This window comes from Mastomys coucha, unplaced genomic scaffold (assembly GCF_008632895.1).
Source record: "Mastomys coucha isolate ucsf_1 unplaced genomic scaffold, UCSF_Mcou_1 pScaffold6, whole genome shotgun sequence".
In the NCBI taxonomy this organism is placed as follows: Eukaryota; Metazoa; Chordata; class Mammalia; order Rodentia; family Muridae; genus Mastomys; species Mastomys coucha.
In genome coordinates this window covers 109,819,486-109,834,628 of record NW_022196912.1, presented here as the reverse complement: position 1 = coordinate 109,834,628, position 15,143 = coordinate 109,819,486, and the positions used below count along the sequence as shown (strand labels likewise).

General features: G+C 42.9%; 1 protein-coding gene across 2 annotated transcripts in view; it reads right to left on the bottom strand.

Annotated features, from left to right (window-relative positions):
- The window catches only part of Flrt2 (fibronectin leucine rich transmembrane protein 2), a 96,095-nt gene extending 81,946 nt beyond the window's left edge, over positions 1–14,149 (bottom strand). Inside the window, exon 1 of one of the 2 annotated variants that reach the window (XM_031356957.1) lies at positions 13,793–14,149. The gene's annotated coding sequence lies outside the window, so the exon portion shown is untranslated. Of the gene's footprint in view, positions 1–10,380; positions 11,224–13,792 lie in introns of those variants that run through there. The other variant, XM_031356956.1, reaches the window with a different exon arrangement.
- Between the last annotated feature and the right edge of the window lie 994 nt (positions 14,150–15,143).

The window sequence follows — 15,143 nt, the reverse complement described above, 5'->3', positions numbered from 1 at the left end:
CTCTCTCTCTCTCACACACACACACACACACACACACACACACACACACATACACACACACAAACACATACACATACTCATAGAAATTCTCAACTAGAGGATTACATACCTACTACATATCAAGGACAGAGAAAATAAAGTGTAATTTTTTTTATTACACTCAAGAAGTTCTTATGAGCCCAGAATGCTGTTTTCTACAAGAGTTTACTTAGGCAAAAACTCCAATGCTAAGGTCTAAAAACTTGCATTTTGATCCAGTATCTTCACTTCGTTCTCCTGAGGGTTAAACTACCACCATTGAGTGAGCAAGGATGGAGTCTTACTTCAACATCTATCCCAAATGCCCTGGCATAAACTTAGCATGGTGTGTGGCACATGCTTAGTATTCAGTCTTTGCCCAGACCTCAGTTCCAAGCCTCTGACTCTTAACGGATGTCTGTCTGGCATCCCTTGGAGCCTGAGATTATTACACTGAAGTTTTATATTCCACTGCTGTCAGCACTACGAGACCTGTTCCTTACCTATTTGGGGAAAAAGGAAAATATTGTTTTTAAAAAAATCATTTTCCAAAGAATTTTAATCTCCCTTGTAGTTCCGAAAGTAGCAAAACAAGGTCTTATTGTTTTCTGTTGGGTTGAATGTTAACTCAGAAGCTACTTAAAAACATGGTAACAGCTTAGGAAGTGTACTCTGGAGCCTGCTGCCCCCTGATCCAATTTAATTAATCACATGTATGCATGCTACATTATATATTATGTGATCTTAAAAGGAAAAGCTACTGTGTTGCCCTACCTGGTGGCCTGGGGCTGCCTAATTTCCTGCTAAATCAAGACATTCATAGAACTAAAATTAAAAAAAAAAAAACAACAAGCAAATCTCTGTAATACTCATTATACCTTCTACATTTTATATATATATATATATATATATATACACACACATATATATGTATATATATGTAGTATTTTCTGTACATAATGATAAATTAAAATGGATTTTCAACAGTGTATCTTAAGACTTGTTAAGAAGCCAGTTACAGAAGCTGTGCAAAACCCCCTTTTCAAATAATTTAAAAATGCTTTTAAAAGGAATGTCTCCACATTGAATTGATAGCCCAATGGCACCATCCTATACCCAAAATGTATAATGGTTCTAGCTTGATTTCTCTTCCTCTGATAAATACCACGACCCAAAGCAACTTCGAGAAGGGCAGGGCTCACTTCAGCTTCTTCTTCCAGAGCACTTACCACCATTGAGGGAAGTCAGAGCTGGAGCAAAAGCACTAACCTTGGGGAAACTGGTGTTGCCTGGTTCCCTCACTGGCTCACGTTCAGCTCTCTTCATTATCCTAACCCGCATGCCTAACAGTGGTGAAGTCCATAGTGGGATGGCCTCTCCCACATAAATTGTCAGTTAAGACAATCTCTCACAGACTTGGCCACAGGACAATACTTTTAGCTGACATTCCCTCTTCCTTAGTTTGCATTGAGGTGACAGTAAAAACTAACTGTGACCCTTTAGGTGTAATCACTGCATGAGGACATTAAACAATATGAAGAACTATAACAATAATTTAAGCTTTAATTTTCTACAATAAAGTATTTTCAAGACTGACAATAGTCATGGGCAAAGTGAGTTGGGCAAAGGAAGTACTTGGAACTCATCTTGATAAAAATCAAGGTACCTTGGCAAAGGCATAATCAACATAGCTCACTGTTCTTGGTGTACTAGTCTGCATTTCTTGTAAAAATGGGCCAGTTGTGTACAGATATACTTTCATGGGTGAAAACCCATCAGACAAAACTGTCAGTAATCAAAGAGTTATGTTTTCGATGAACTAGTTGACATAACTGATTTCCTAACTTGAGAGAAGGTCTTCATTCTGTCCTCTCTCTTTTCCAAGCACTGTCTCAAATCACCTCCTTACACCTACAAGTTACAGGCTCTTTTTGTCACTATAGAATATTTTATGTCTTTTCTTGTTCTCTATAGCTTATAGAGCATGAAGTTAAAAAGAAAAAGGACTTTGTCATAGAGGCTACATCTGGTCCAGAATTGGGAAAAATCATTGGGATTCCAAGGAAATGGCCAAAATATTTATAGAAGGTGAGTGTGTCATTTTGAAGACAAAAGGATGTACAGTCAGTTTTTGTGCCCAGTTAGACATTTTATAGAACTTAATTTTCATAGGAACAGCTTGTGAATCTAACATATTTTTCACATTCTTTGCCATTCTTCCCTTTTATCTCCCCATTCCTTTCTTTCCTTTCCCTGTGCTTCTTATGCTAGAAATGGACAGCAAAGCCTTATATATGCTAGGCAGTGTGCCTGCCACAGACATATATGCCTACCACTCCCATTTTCTACTTAAAGAAGACCAAGACTTACAAACACTTTAAAATTTTGCACATTTCACAAAATTAACAAGTAGAAGAGCCAACATTAGAACCTAAGGGTATCATCTGAATGCAGAGTTCTTTTCACCGCATATTTGTGGCTCACTCATTGAAGTTGACAGCACTATCTTCAGTCATGCGTAACCCAATGATGTAATCAGGCTCTGCATCCCCTTCTCCCGCCACCAGCTTGGAGTCTCATCACAGGACTCCTTCCCTACAGACCTCTGGACATTCCAGGAATGCTGTTTGTTCATGCCTGCATTGAATGCCTGGTCCATGGCAAGATCTAAAGAGCATCTTCAGAATGTATGAACAGACTTTCTTCAGCATCTGTAGTATGCATCATCCTAATCGACTTTACAAGGGACAGACATTCTGAGGGCATGTGGTACATTTGTTACATAGGGTTTCCTTCCAGCCTATATGGGAAAGAAAATCTGCAATAGAAGAAGTGCAGGTAACTAAGGAATGCTGAGAGTGGGAGAAACACTCTTCTCCAGGGAAGAGCACACCAATTGACTGTGCAATACCAAATGATGACTTCTGAGCACAAGCATGTGAGTGGCATTGTCCAGATGGAGCCCGTTATGTTGGGCAATACATGAGTATATACATAAACATTTAGATATACACATATGTATGTAGCAATCGTTCCAAGAGAGGCCTGAATTTGAAAAGGAGCAAGGTGGGGTGAATGGAGTTGGGGCAAGGCATGTCCAGAGGGAAGAAAAGGTGGGGAAAAGAATAATTACATTATACACTCAAACGAGGAAAGAAAAATTGGGGTGAAAGGACTGTTGAGACCTCATTACTTTATTATCTCCAGGGGATGACAGCTAAATTAACAATAACTTATTTTAGCGTAAACAGTACTTCCTCTCCAGTCTCCAAAACCTAAGATATATTTTTAAACTATAAGGGTACACACTAATTACACTAACTTCCCCACACAGATACATATAAGCTCTATTTCTTTGCTCGTTTAACCTTTCATCAATAGAAAACATCTTCCTTCTTAAGATCTTATTATAACTACATTTAACAAGGTCAGATGCAAAAGTATTTTCATCCACTTTGCCAAACTATGAAAGCAATTTTCCATCTTAAAATATATATATATCTATGAGCTCAGACTTTACAAGAGACTATAAAAGTACCAAACTTATGGAAGACTTAAGACTCGTGGTAGCTGCCTTTAACTTCAGAACTTGAAAAGCAGAGGCAGGCAGATCTCTGTGAGTTTAAGGCTAGCCTGGTCTACAGTGTCACTTGTAGAATAGCTAATGTTCCACAGTGAGAGCCTGTTTCAGTAATGTTAAGAAGTATAAATAAATAATAACACATGAATAAATAAAACAGAAAGAAACACTAACTTTCAGGACCTGTAAAGGTAACAATTAGGAATGGAAAAGAGTTTGGAATTATTGGGTGGAATATTCATTCAAACCAAGAATCATGATGTCAAGGTAATTTTGCACACATCACAAATGTATATGTTTGTGAAACTTTAGATCAAGGAATACAACTGAATAAAATTTACAGAAATAAGCCATAAAGAACTGTATCACCAGGTCTTACTTATACCAATGACATAAAATTTATAATATACATTTCCATCATAACAAATCCAATCTTTTTATTCATTGATAAGCAATGCGTATTTTTTCTTTTTACCAAAGAACTGAAACAATAGCCTTATTTTATAAGACAAATTTTATAAATGCATCATACAATATTTTTTTACTAATGCTTTTATTTTAATAATAGGTAACTTTCATACTTAAAGTTTAAACCTGGCCAAAAACAGAAGTGATTTTACTTCAAGAGATTTTATTTCAAGCTATCTTCCTATAAATAGCCTTAACAGAATCCATTCATGATCAATTCAGTCAAGAGAAGGAAAGTTTAGCCCTGGAACTCACCTCACCCTAATTATCTTTCATGCTTGGAAAGAAGAAGTACATCAAAATAGAGAAAGTTCATCAAAAGAGGCAACCAATCACCAAGTGAGCTGGAAAAAAAAATGATTCATGGGTCCAAAACACTTCATAAGTTAAATGAACACACACACACACACACACACACACACATGAACCAAAGCTTCTGAAGGACGAAGGAGTCTCTTGCGTATCCTGTTAATTAGACAAAACCCAGCCTAGCCTAGCACAAGACAGTCATCCAATGATAAATGTTATCAACCTGAATAATGCCTCTTTATGAGAATATAACTCTGTATTGTTATCAAGGCATTCCACACACATTAATCTTATTAGACCTCTCAAGAACTCTGTTGAACTCTGCAAAGAGGAAATTAAGTCTCCAGTAGATTAAGCAATTCCTACAAGGTCAAATATAGGAAGAAATATAAGAACATTAAAAATGCACATTGTATTTTTTTCACCCAAAAATGACATTTCTCATACTCTATCATGGTTGAGAGGGCCAAAGACCTATACCACAAAATCATTCAGATGAGAAAAACTCATAATCTTATATAATAGCAGAAAAGTATAAAAATATGCTATTATTTTAAATATAAATATATCAAAGGCTGTCATTAAGTTTTTGTATTTTAATAAAAATACCAAACTCTGGTCATTTTTGTTAGATCTGTCAAAGAATGAAAATCTGTATTTGTATTTGGAGAATTTTGAATCTGCTTAATTAAAATTTCAAATGAATGTTCAATATTAACTCTGTGGAAAGCAAGGTAGCCCTCAGCTTCATGATGTCACTTCTTCAGAAGCTAGTCCGCAAGGGGAGGAAAAAAAATAAATGAAACGTATGATAGGATCTTTAAGGGCAATGCTTAACTAAGCCATTCACTTTAGCTCCCCTTTATCCTACATGGAGTTGAGCATTAGAACCCCTTGAAAAATGCCTTCATCCAAGCACCTGTGTCCAAGTTTGTGATCAAAATAAGAGGGGAAACTATCTCAAAGTTTGTCTTGACACTAGAGACTCATGAAAATAACACCCACAACCAGCTGGGGCCGAGAGTGACAGCAACATGTGAACCTATTTCAGGACTAACACGTATCTAATGTTTTCCACTTGGCCACGTGACCTGGGTGAACTCCAGTGAACAGATTTGTGAACTTCATAGATGCCACTGCTGTTTACTCCCAAAATGAGGGTGGTCATTGCTATCTGTGAACTTCGGGACCTGCTAATTTTCAGTGGTCTTAACTCCAAAATCCTTCAGGTTTTCCAGAAGTTCATAGGAGGGATCCTTTTAAGTGTATGAAAGCTTGGATAAAAATAACTGAACTATAACAATACAACTGAGAGGAGTAATAGCACCTATGCACTTAGGTCAACAGAAGGCTTCTTCCAAGTTTCTTGAACATTCCTCTAAAATCAGCAAGAGAAGAAAGTGTGAAGCATGAAGAGAAGGCAATGGTTTGTGGCTGAGATTTATCTTGGGAGTGCTTCCAAAAATGGCTGAAGTCTTTCACCCACTGATAAGCTGCCAGGTACAAAAGGTATGTCTTCATTAAACATCAGGAGCGTACCTGGCCCATGCTTGGGAATTGTGAATGAGGCCTTCAGACTCTCTCAATGACACACCGGAGGATTTTCTTTTACCTTCTCTTACTGCAGTTTGGAAACAACGATGCTGCTTTGTTCAAGGGACCCAAGATACACAAGGCGCTGCACACTTCTGCAGAAACACATCCCACGTTAAATTAAGTTAAAGGTGGTATTTGAAAAATAAATAAATAACGGAGTTCCAATTCACTGCAAATGGTACAGGAGGCCAGTAAGTAGGAAGCCTGTGAGAGAAGGGCTTCTTTTAGAAAGATGTTTTACAGGACTTTTTCTGCGTCATTAACTCTCCTGGAATCCTGAACATAACATGATGAATTTCCCTAAAAAGTAGCTACTGTTTAATTTTGAAGCACTTCAAAGAGCCACAGTAGAAGAAATCAAAGAAAACCAAAAGACCCAGTAGATGTGAAATTCGCCAAAGGGTAGAGAAAAAAAAAGGAAAGAAACATGTAAGTTCTAACAGATTTTGACCATATACTCAAAATACCACTTATTATTTTGCTAATACAGTGTTTTACTGTTCCATGAGACTGAAATGAGCCTCTGTATTCATCAGAACACAGGATATTTTTATTATAATATTTGTGCCATGGCCCTTAAAAGGTGAACATACTTAGACCTTTGAAAAGAATCTCTGTCTGAAAATTGCCTATGAGGTGTACATATATGTGTATTTGATAACAGATATTTAATTGGAGTTTGCTTTTATTAGAGTCACAACATATTGATAATACTTCTCCAATCCTCAACACATAATTGCATAGAAAAAATGTAGGATTTCATGAAATCCTAATAAATTAGAGCCAAAACAATAAGGAAGATCAGCAATGGTTAACTTCAGTAACAATAATTGGTCTTTAAAATGTCTTTTGTCTTTCTCTCAAGGAAGAATTAAAACAACCTTCTAAAAACGCCACATCTCAAATACCAGTACATCAAAAACATGTGGAAAATGTCAGATAATGATATCCACCCGTTAGAAATGGAATAAACTTTAGCTTCAATTAATATTTCAAATAATCAACTAAAACTCAGATTTCTATTTGAAAAGCCTCAGAAGATAGAGATGGATAATGAGTCAAGTTTTTAGAGTCTCCTTAAAAGGACCATCTGTGTATAAATGCCCTTTTCACACTCTACCCCGCCCCTCCTCAGCACCTAAGTTCACAGAAGCCAAGCTGAATTTCAAGATTCAGCTCACAGTTACTAAGAAGTCTAGTTACCACATAATATGTTCTGCCCCCGGCTCAAGTTTCCCTTATTATGTAAGCACTTAGGGGCAATAAAATCTCACAGATATTCAGCAGCAGTCTCAAGACAGCAGTCACCTTGAGTGCACAATTCTTTCAGTTACTTTACATTGCTTGGATTTAATTTATTTTGATCATATTGTCAATGCTTTATGGAATAACCATTTAGTAGGACTGACTCCATTCACTGATAACATTTCATTAGTGTTATTAAATATCATTAAGCATCCTGAGCTCTGTACTAGAAAAAAAATGGAATTAGAAAAAAAATATGATATATTCAGAAAGATCTATGGAGCTAGTAGGTCCCCAGACACACATCATCTGTCTGCAGATCCTGATGAGGAGAAAGAAAAACAATGAGTATTCACTTCTCACAGATAGAGGTCACTAATGGACTGAATTTGAATCAGTGTGGCAGAAACCACAAAGTTATTAAAGTAATCCACTGGGAAAAAAAATGAACTTGAATTAAAATTAAAGATAGCAAAAGATGATTAGCCTGAAAAACAACAACAACAACAACACATGACCCAAACAGAAATAATGTTCCTCACCTTCACTTACTAGAATGTTCTAAAGAGAGAGGAACAGTCTCTGAGCACCCTCACTCTTTCCTTGTATGTATTTATTCAGAACGGCAGGCACTGCTGATTCTAGGAGCAGACATTCTTCCTTAGGAAAGTATAGAGCTAAAGAGTCAAACTAGATGAGGTGCTCCAGCCAAGCCTCTACAGAATAAGACTTCTGGTTGTAGACATCCTTAAAACCACAGCCTCAAACTGGGAAACTGAATCCCTGCTTTAGGAAGGTTGGTTTAAGTCCTAAGTCAAGCTATCCAGCAGGCCAGAATAAATGTAAAGGACATCGGAGCAGGTTCAAAAGAGATCCATCCATTCAAACTCAGATATGATCACATCAACTCAAACCCAGCCCACAGGACGAAACATGACTGGCTCCTCTAGGGACTCCAGAGGAGGCCAGCCTGACATCTTTTAGAACCTAATTTATTTTCCTGAAACACCCCAGAGAATTTGCAAAACTGCAGGGAAACTTTGTAATTGTTAAGAAATGGGCCCCTTTACAAAAGGACACAACAAAAAACAAAAAACAAACAAAAACCACTAGCATTCCCTCTGAGCAAGTCTATAATAGTATTCTATAATAGTAAAATAGGTTCTGCTATACCACAGCACATCCAGTTCTTTGTACAGTTCCATGGTCCTGCTATCAGACACATGGAATAATGACTGAAATCACATCTTTCAACCTCCTTTTGTCACAGATATTTACAACTTGACATGGGCATGTGGCGATGCACTGTCAACAGCCGTTAGTAACGACCCTTAAAGGGTTTTATCCTATCTTACTTTGATTATTTCTCAGGTTTCACAAAAGAAAAAAAAAAAAAACAGATGAGGAGAGAAAAGTTGTCCACATTCAGATGCAATAACGTTGCATAAAAATGAGCAACTTTTCTTGATCTACACATTCCCCAAAGATTAATTCTCCTTTAATATGGTGGCCAGCTCGCTACATGTATCTGGTAAATATCCTTGCTGATTTAAAAGACACAATCCAGTTCTAACATTTCAGATCCCTACCTAGAATTTTATATTCATTCAGCAACAACCACACAGTGGTGTATAAATGCCAATCCTGCATTCTATTTGCCTCAGAATGTTTGGGGGATACTTCTTGGCAGATTTAATAAGGTCATGCAAGGTAGGACTAGACAGAATCCCACTCTGGTATGGAAGCCATCCTTCATATTAGCTTTGGGCTGGGGGAAGTTAGACATAATAAATTTAGCAATAATCCTGTAAGCTAGTGGACATGCTCTAAAGCTCCTGGAACCCCGTGTGATTAAGTAGACTCCCAGCTGAATGGGGGAGCAATGGCTCCCATTTAGAGGAGGGTTTGCACAAGCAGACACAGCATGCAAAGAAATCTGATCAGCACTTTGCACTCCTGTAGGAACATTTACAGGGATTTGCGCCTTGCGCTTGCTTGCTTGATTAGCTTACTCTTAGCTGTATAGGAGATTCCCTCTATTAGAACTAATCAGAAGCTCTCTCTCGGAGAGATGATTTTCATTCAGGGAAAGTACTAAGAGTTTCCAGGAGAATTAATAGTGATCATCATAATAAAGATGAAAGCAGGGCCCCAAGAGATGCTTCAAAACTCTATAGGGCCTTAAGGGGTGATGGTGGTGCTGAATCTTCTGTGCCCTGGGAGTGAGCAGTAGCTATTTTATTAGCTGAAATGCATAGGGCTGCTGTTCAGAATTTGTGAGCCTCTTCCCTCTGGTGCCCTAGCCTCTTTGCACACATGAGGCCATTCTCACTTCCCCCTCATCACTGAGTATCAGGCCAAAAAGAGTCGTGGGATGGGGGTAGGGGCTGTCTACAATATCAATAACCTCAGGCAGCAGTACATACATCTATGTCCAATTCCACACCCCCCTTTTTTTTTCACTACCATACACACACATAGCAAATTTAAACCACCAATGGCTAGCACGTTTCATTTTGCCCTTCAATGAAAATGTGAATTTTATAGCTCAGGCTTTCAAGACACCAGAAGGTTAAAGAAAGTAGGGAAGACTCCGAGGATGTCAAGGCAGGGAAAAATACAATTTTTTGATATTTTGCTCTCAATATGCATACCCCTCTCCAAATCTAAGATTCAGAGAGAGCTCAGAGAAGCGGGCAAGGTAGAGTGAGCTTCCTTTCTGTTTATACTAAATGGGGCTGAGAAAAGAAAAAAAAAAGACGATGGAAGTGACTGAAATCCATCAATCTCTTTTCTGGATTCGAGCACACTTAAAAGTCCTTGGCTACACATTCCAAATTTCCAAACTGTACAAAATCAGACACCAGCTGGGGCCCACGGTTCTCCTGAACTCCTGGGGGAAAGTGGGGGGGGGGGGGAATCGACTCTCGCACAGCTGCCTATCTGGCAAGAAGAAACACCAAGACACCCCCCCTCCCCCCGTCGCCGCCACACACTCACACTCCCACACCCAGCTAACACGACTGTCGAACTGCCTGCTCTGGATACCCATCCCCGGGACCTTGAACTTGGACTCCGTCTTACTTTGAGTCACACGTAGCTAACTCAGCTCTCCAAGGAAAGGAAGCCCAGAGTGGGAGGCACGGTTAAGGGTGCGCGTTTACCTGCTAAGGATTTTCAGGTCTCCTTCCAGCCCCGCTGGTAATTCCTCTCAGCACAGCGCCCTCCCCAAGATCCAAACTTTTGCTAGGTCCTCCAGGTGGCGGAGGCGGCTGCTGGAACCGAGCTCGGTCTCCCGCTGCGTCGGAGCCCCGGGAGGCAAAGGCTGGAGCTTCAGAGCGGTGCGCGCCCCCCGGCAGCCTGCCGGCGCCCCAGCACCCGGCTCGTCTCGCTTGCTGTCGCCTACGTCCCCTACGGAGCCGCGGCATCGTCTTCCCCCGTCCTCCAACACCTCCGCCTCCAGGGGTCGGGCATGCCACTTTCTCTAGGCTCGGTCTGCCGCCGCAGCTCCGGTCTTCCCTCCTCAGTCTCACCCTCTCCTCTCCGCCTGGAACCCCGAAAAAAAAGTAGGGCGATCTAGGAGGGCGGTGGAGAGCGTCCGAGCGAGTCCGGGACTGCTGAGAGACCCTGGGCTAAGCGGGTCGCTTGGGGAACCGGACCGGAGCTCGGTCGCAGAGTGTGCGCGGACCACGCGCGGTGGGGCATGCAGTTCGGGCTACGCGGGGGCGGGCGCGGAGCTGGCTCCAAGTGCAGCGTCTGCGGGGCGCGGGGCTGGAGGCTGCTCCAGCCACACTGCAGCCTCGATCGGACCCGGTCAGCTAATGTAGGCTCGGAGCGAGGTCCCCACCCCCACCCCACCTGACACCCCCCCCTCCCTCTCGGGAGATGTTTACTGTAATGAATTCGCGGGGTCGGCTTGGCTGCTCGCGCGCCCCTCCTCTCCCTCGGTCCCTCGTGCTCTGGCGCGCTCCCCTCTCGGAGCCCTCTTTCTCTGCTTCCCTCCTCTCCTCCCACCCTTGCGGAGTCCCTCCCACTTCTCGGGTTTAAAGAATGCTTGGGAGGAGCCGCTGCAACTCTAGGCTTTCCAAGAGAAGTCAGATGGGGCTTTTTAACCCTGTCCTCCCTGGAGAGAGTTAAGTGCACCCCGCTTTCCCAGGGATGCCAACTTGACCTAGCGCTGCTCCTCTCCCTCTCTCTAAGCTTCCTCAGGCGTCCTCGTACCAACCCGGAGCTTCTCTAAAAGGTGAAAGACCCTTTCTGTGTAGTCCTCCGGATGTATGTCTACACCAGAGGAGCTATTTTACTTAAACTCAGAAATGATCGAAACGTAACATTAGAGGTAAAAATATAGCCAGTCTCTCAAACCAAAATGGCGTTATTTCACTCGCCGGCAACATTGGGGATGTGCTGCACCCCCAGTCCATCAAAGGTCCGTCCGCTCAGAAGCTTTCTTCATAAACTTTAGCTGGAGAAATTAGAGTTTGGCATCATATTTAGACACATCTACTTTTCCCCGTAATTCCGGCTACTCCTGGAAAGAATGATGCTCAGTAGATGAGTTGTCTCCATAAATTACAATAGACAACTGACAACGTCCACTTCAAAGACTAAGAGAACCGGCTGTACAGTTAAGACATCCAGTCGCTACAGCTTTCTCACTTGTGATTCTCTTTGCAAAGGTTAAAGGGTAATCTAAGAAATCGGAGACTTGACTATTTGATACCCCCCCCCTTTTTTTTGGCAAGGGGATGGTGGCTTGGTTTGCTCCTCCATTCATTGCTGTCCCTGTGTCTCCAGCAAGTTGTGGTCCTGTTTTAACTAGTCTGGAGACCGGCAGAATACTAACAGAAGTGGGAGAGCAAGCCATCACTGAGCGTTAGGCTGCAAGGAGGCGCACTGTTGGGAGGACCCCGGGAAAAGCGATTTGGAACTTGAAGGCTGGCCTGGGCCAACTCCCTAGGGATCTTCTCAGCTCGCGGGGCTGAGGACTTTGGCAGGGGCGTTGGCTGCAACGCGCTGGAGAAGATTTCCGGACTAACCCCCCGGCGCGACCGCACTCCTTGTCCTCAGTTCAAAGTCTGAGTCACTTGGCAGCACTTCCCCAATTGTTTTTATTTCCTTGCAGTGCTGTTGTGTCTGCTACCTTCATGGATTTGAGCTCTTAAACCCTGGTAAGGCGACTTGGAGAAACGCCCGATTTGTCTCCCAAGCCACACAGGGATCCACCCAAACCCGCCGCGACTCTGGCACTCACATTGGCGCACACCACCAGGGTTCGAGAAAGCTTGCCACCCTTCCCCGTGCTTAATTGTATACAGGAGGCTAGAAAACACAGAGGCATATCCTTGTCTGCCTTTTCAGCAAACTCAAAGTGTAACTGACAAATAACCGGGAGAGAATGGGGCTCCAATGGAGACTCTAATCTGAGAACAGATAGAGGGAGTCTTCTTGGGAGCTTCAGAAGTAAAGTGCCCAGATAAGAGTGGCGATGGCGCTAGCCTTCTGGAACAACTGCCCCTGCTCGCTCAAGGCGCCTGGCAGGCCACATGATTTATCCAAATAGCAAGTGTTGGGGACCAGCCCTTCCAAGACAGACTTAGCTAGCTGGGCTTCTAAATCATGGAGGAGATTACAAAAAAAGAAAAAGGAAGGAGAAAAGAGAAGAGAAGAAAAGAAAAGGAAAAGAAAAAAAGTGACCGCACCAGCGCTGAAATCTCCAGTAAGAGACTGTTCAGCTCAGAGGACAACTCTTTCCAGGAGGCAGGAGTCTGGTGGAGACTCTAGGGCAGCTGGATAGGCCCTCCCTCTTACTACTCTGGGTATCTGCATTCAGCGCCTGAGGGCTTAGAAGGACCTACCTCTGCATCCCAGGCACATGGATCAGGGAAAGTGGGCTCCCCAGCATTGGGAGCTCCTGGGGACTTCTGCATCCCTGATCCATGACTCAGGAAAGCACAATTACACCAGCTATGGACCTGCCAGGCCCAGGTGCAACAGAAGAGCAGGAAAGAATCTTGGCAAAAAAAAATCACAAGCGATTGGAAAGAAAACAAACTAGTGTCCTCAGTTTAGTGACGAATTGATTCCGGATTTCGGGCATAGGGCAGGAGGCAGGGGCTTGAGATACTGAGGCTTGATAATAACACTTCTTGCATTCAACCCAGATGGATATGGGAGGTTGCTACTTACCGGACTTAAGAGAAGCATTCTAAGGAAATGAAAGGCTGTTCTAAGCATAGGGGATTTGGAAAACTCCATTTAGGATCGATGTTTTTGGCAGGTAGCAAATGAGCGATTTTACGCACAACTCAGTTACAAAACTCCCTAGAGAATTTGGAATCGACTTGAATATAGAAGCCTCCCCCCTCCACCTCATCCCCTGCCCAGCCCCCAAGTAGTCGGGGTAGAGAAAGAATCTCATTTTCTTTGCGGATAAAAAGACAAATACTAGAACACCCACCCGGTGACCACCCACCACTTGTTCAAAAGGGAGAGGGGGTGCAAATACCGAGGTATCCACGTAAAGAAAGCCAGGGTACTCACTAGAAACTTCACCTGGAATAGTAATCCCTTTACCTGGCAGTCTTGTCTCCTTAGCTCATCCGAATCCGACGGGGTCGGGGAGGTGGAAAGGGAAGAAGCTGGAGCGGCAGTAGAGGGACTCCCCGGGCATGGTATTGTTTTAGGGGTCGCCGCCGAGGTCCCTCCTGCCCATCGTTGAGAACTGCCAGTCTGGTCCTGAGGCTCAGTGGACGCGGTGACTGGTTCTGCGGTGCTGCCTCGGGCGGAGGACCAGAGAGGAGCGCACCTGGAAGCAGAGAGCTCTGCGTGTTTGAAAAGCACCCACTTGGTGTTATCTCCCAGCGCACATTCCTTGGTGGTGACAATGGATGACGCCAAACTCACAAGTGATGGCGACTGCTTTCAAATGTACAACTAACTGCAAGGTACCGGGCAAGACAGAAAGCTTCCTTCACCTCCCACTCCTTTCCCTCCCATCGAGGAGGGAACTAGCTTAACCCTGTGTTCACCCTACACCCCGGATAGAAGCTAGATTGAGCTGAGAAACCGCAGGCGGTGGCTCTTCTGGCAAAAGCTTTGTTCACGTGCAGTTCCAGTGGGCGCGTGGCTGTCTAGGGGCACTTGGGTGGCAAGACGCCAGTGGCGCGCTTTCCAAGCCAGACTAGGGGATGGGAAGGAACCTAGCGTTTCATCCGGACCAGACCCAGCCCTCACAATCTATTTTTTACCTCCGCTTACTGGATTTATTGAAGTTGCCAGCAAAGTTGGTTTTTATTCCTTTACTTCTGTGTCCCCCGCCTCTCATATAACTTCCTTGCCCAGCTGTGCTTTGAAGACTTAGAAATCTCTGATCAAGCTCTAACTCTTAACAGGATTTCGAGTGCAGTGCAAGAGGAATGGAGAAGCAGACCCACCCACTCCTGGCAAATTTAAATGAAACCTCAAGGAGAGCTGCCTCCTACCTACCCATCAGAAGCTGGTGTCAACTAAACAGACATCAGTCAAATAAGAAAGAGTAAGACACCTGAAGACCCGGTGGAAAAAAGGATTGAGCAAAGGAGCCTAAAGGGAAAAGTTTGAGTGGAATAAATAAGTGTGTGTGTGTGTGTGTGTGTGTGTGTGTGTGTGTGTGGAGAGAGAGAGAGAGAGAGAGAGAGAGAGAGAGAGAGAGAGAAGTACAAATGCAAAAATTAAAAACAAAGGAGCAGGACTTGATATATCAGGTCAGTTTTTTTAAGGGTGATTTGACCAACAGTGTTTCCTCAGTGCCCTTGGAACAGGCTAATTATATAATAAACGCCTGCTTGGGTTTAGTGAACAGCTTTGCCTATCCATTCAGAACTTCCAGAAAGTTAACTGAGTAAGCAGAGAACTCTCTTGTTGAGCCCCGAAAAGAAACTCAGGC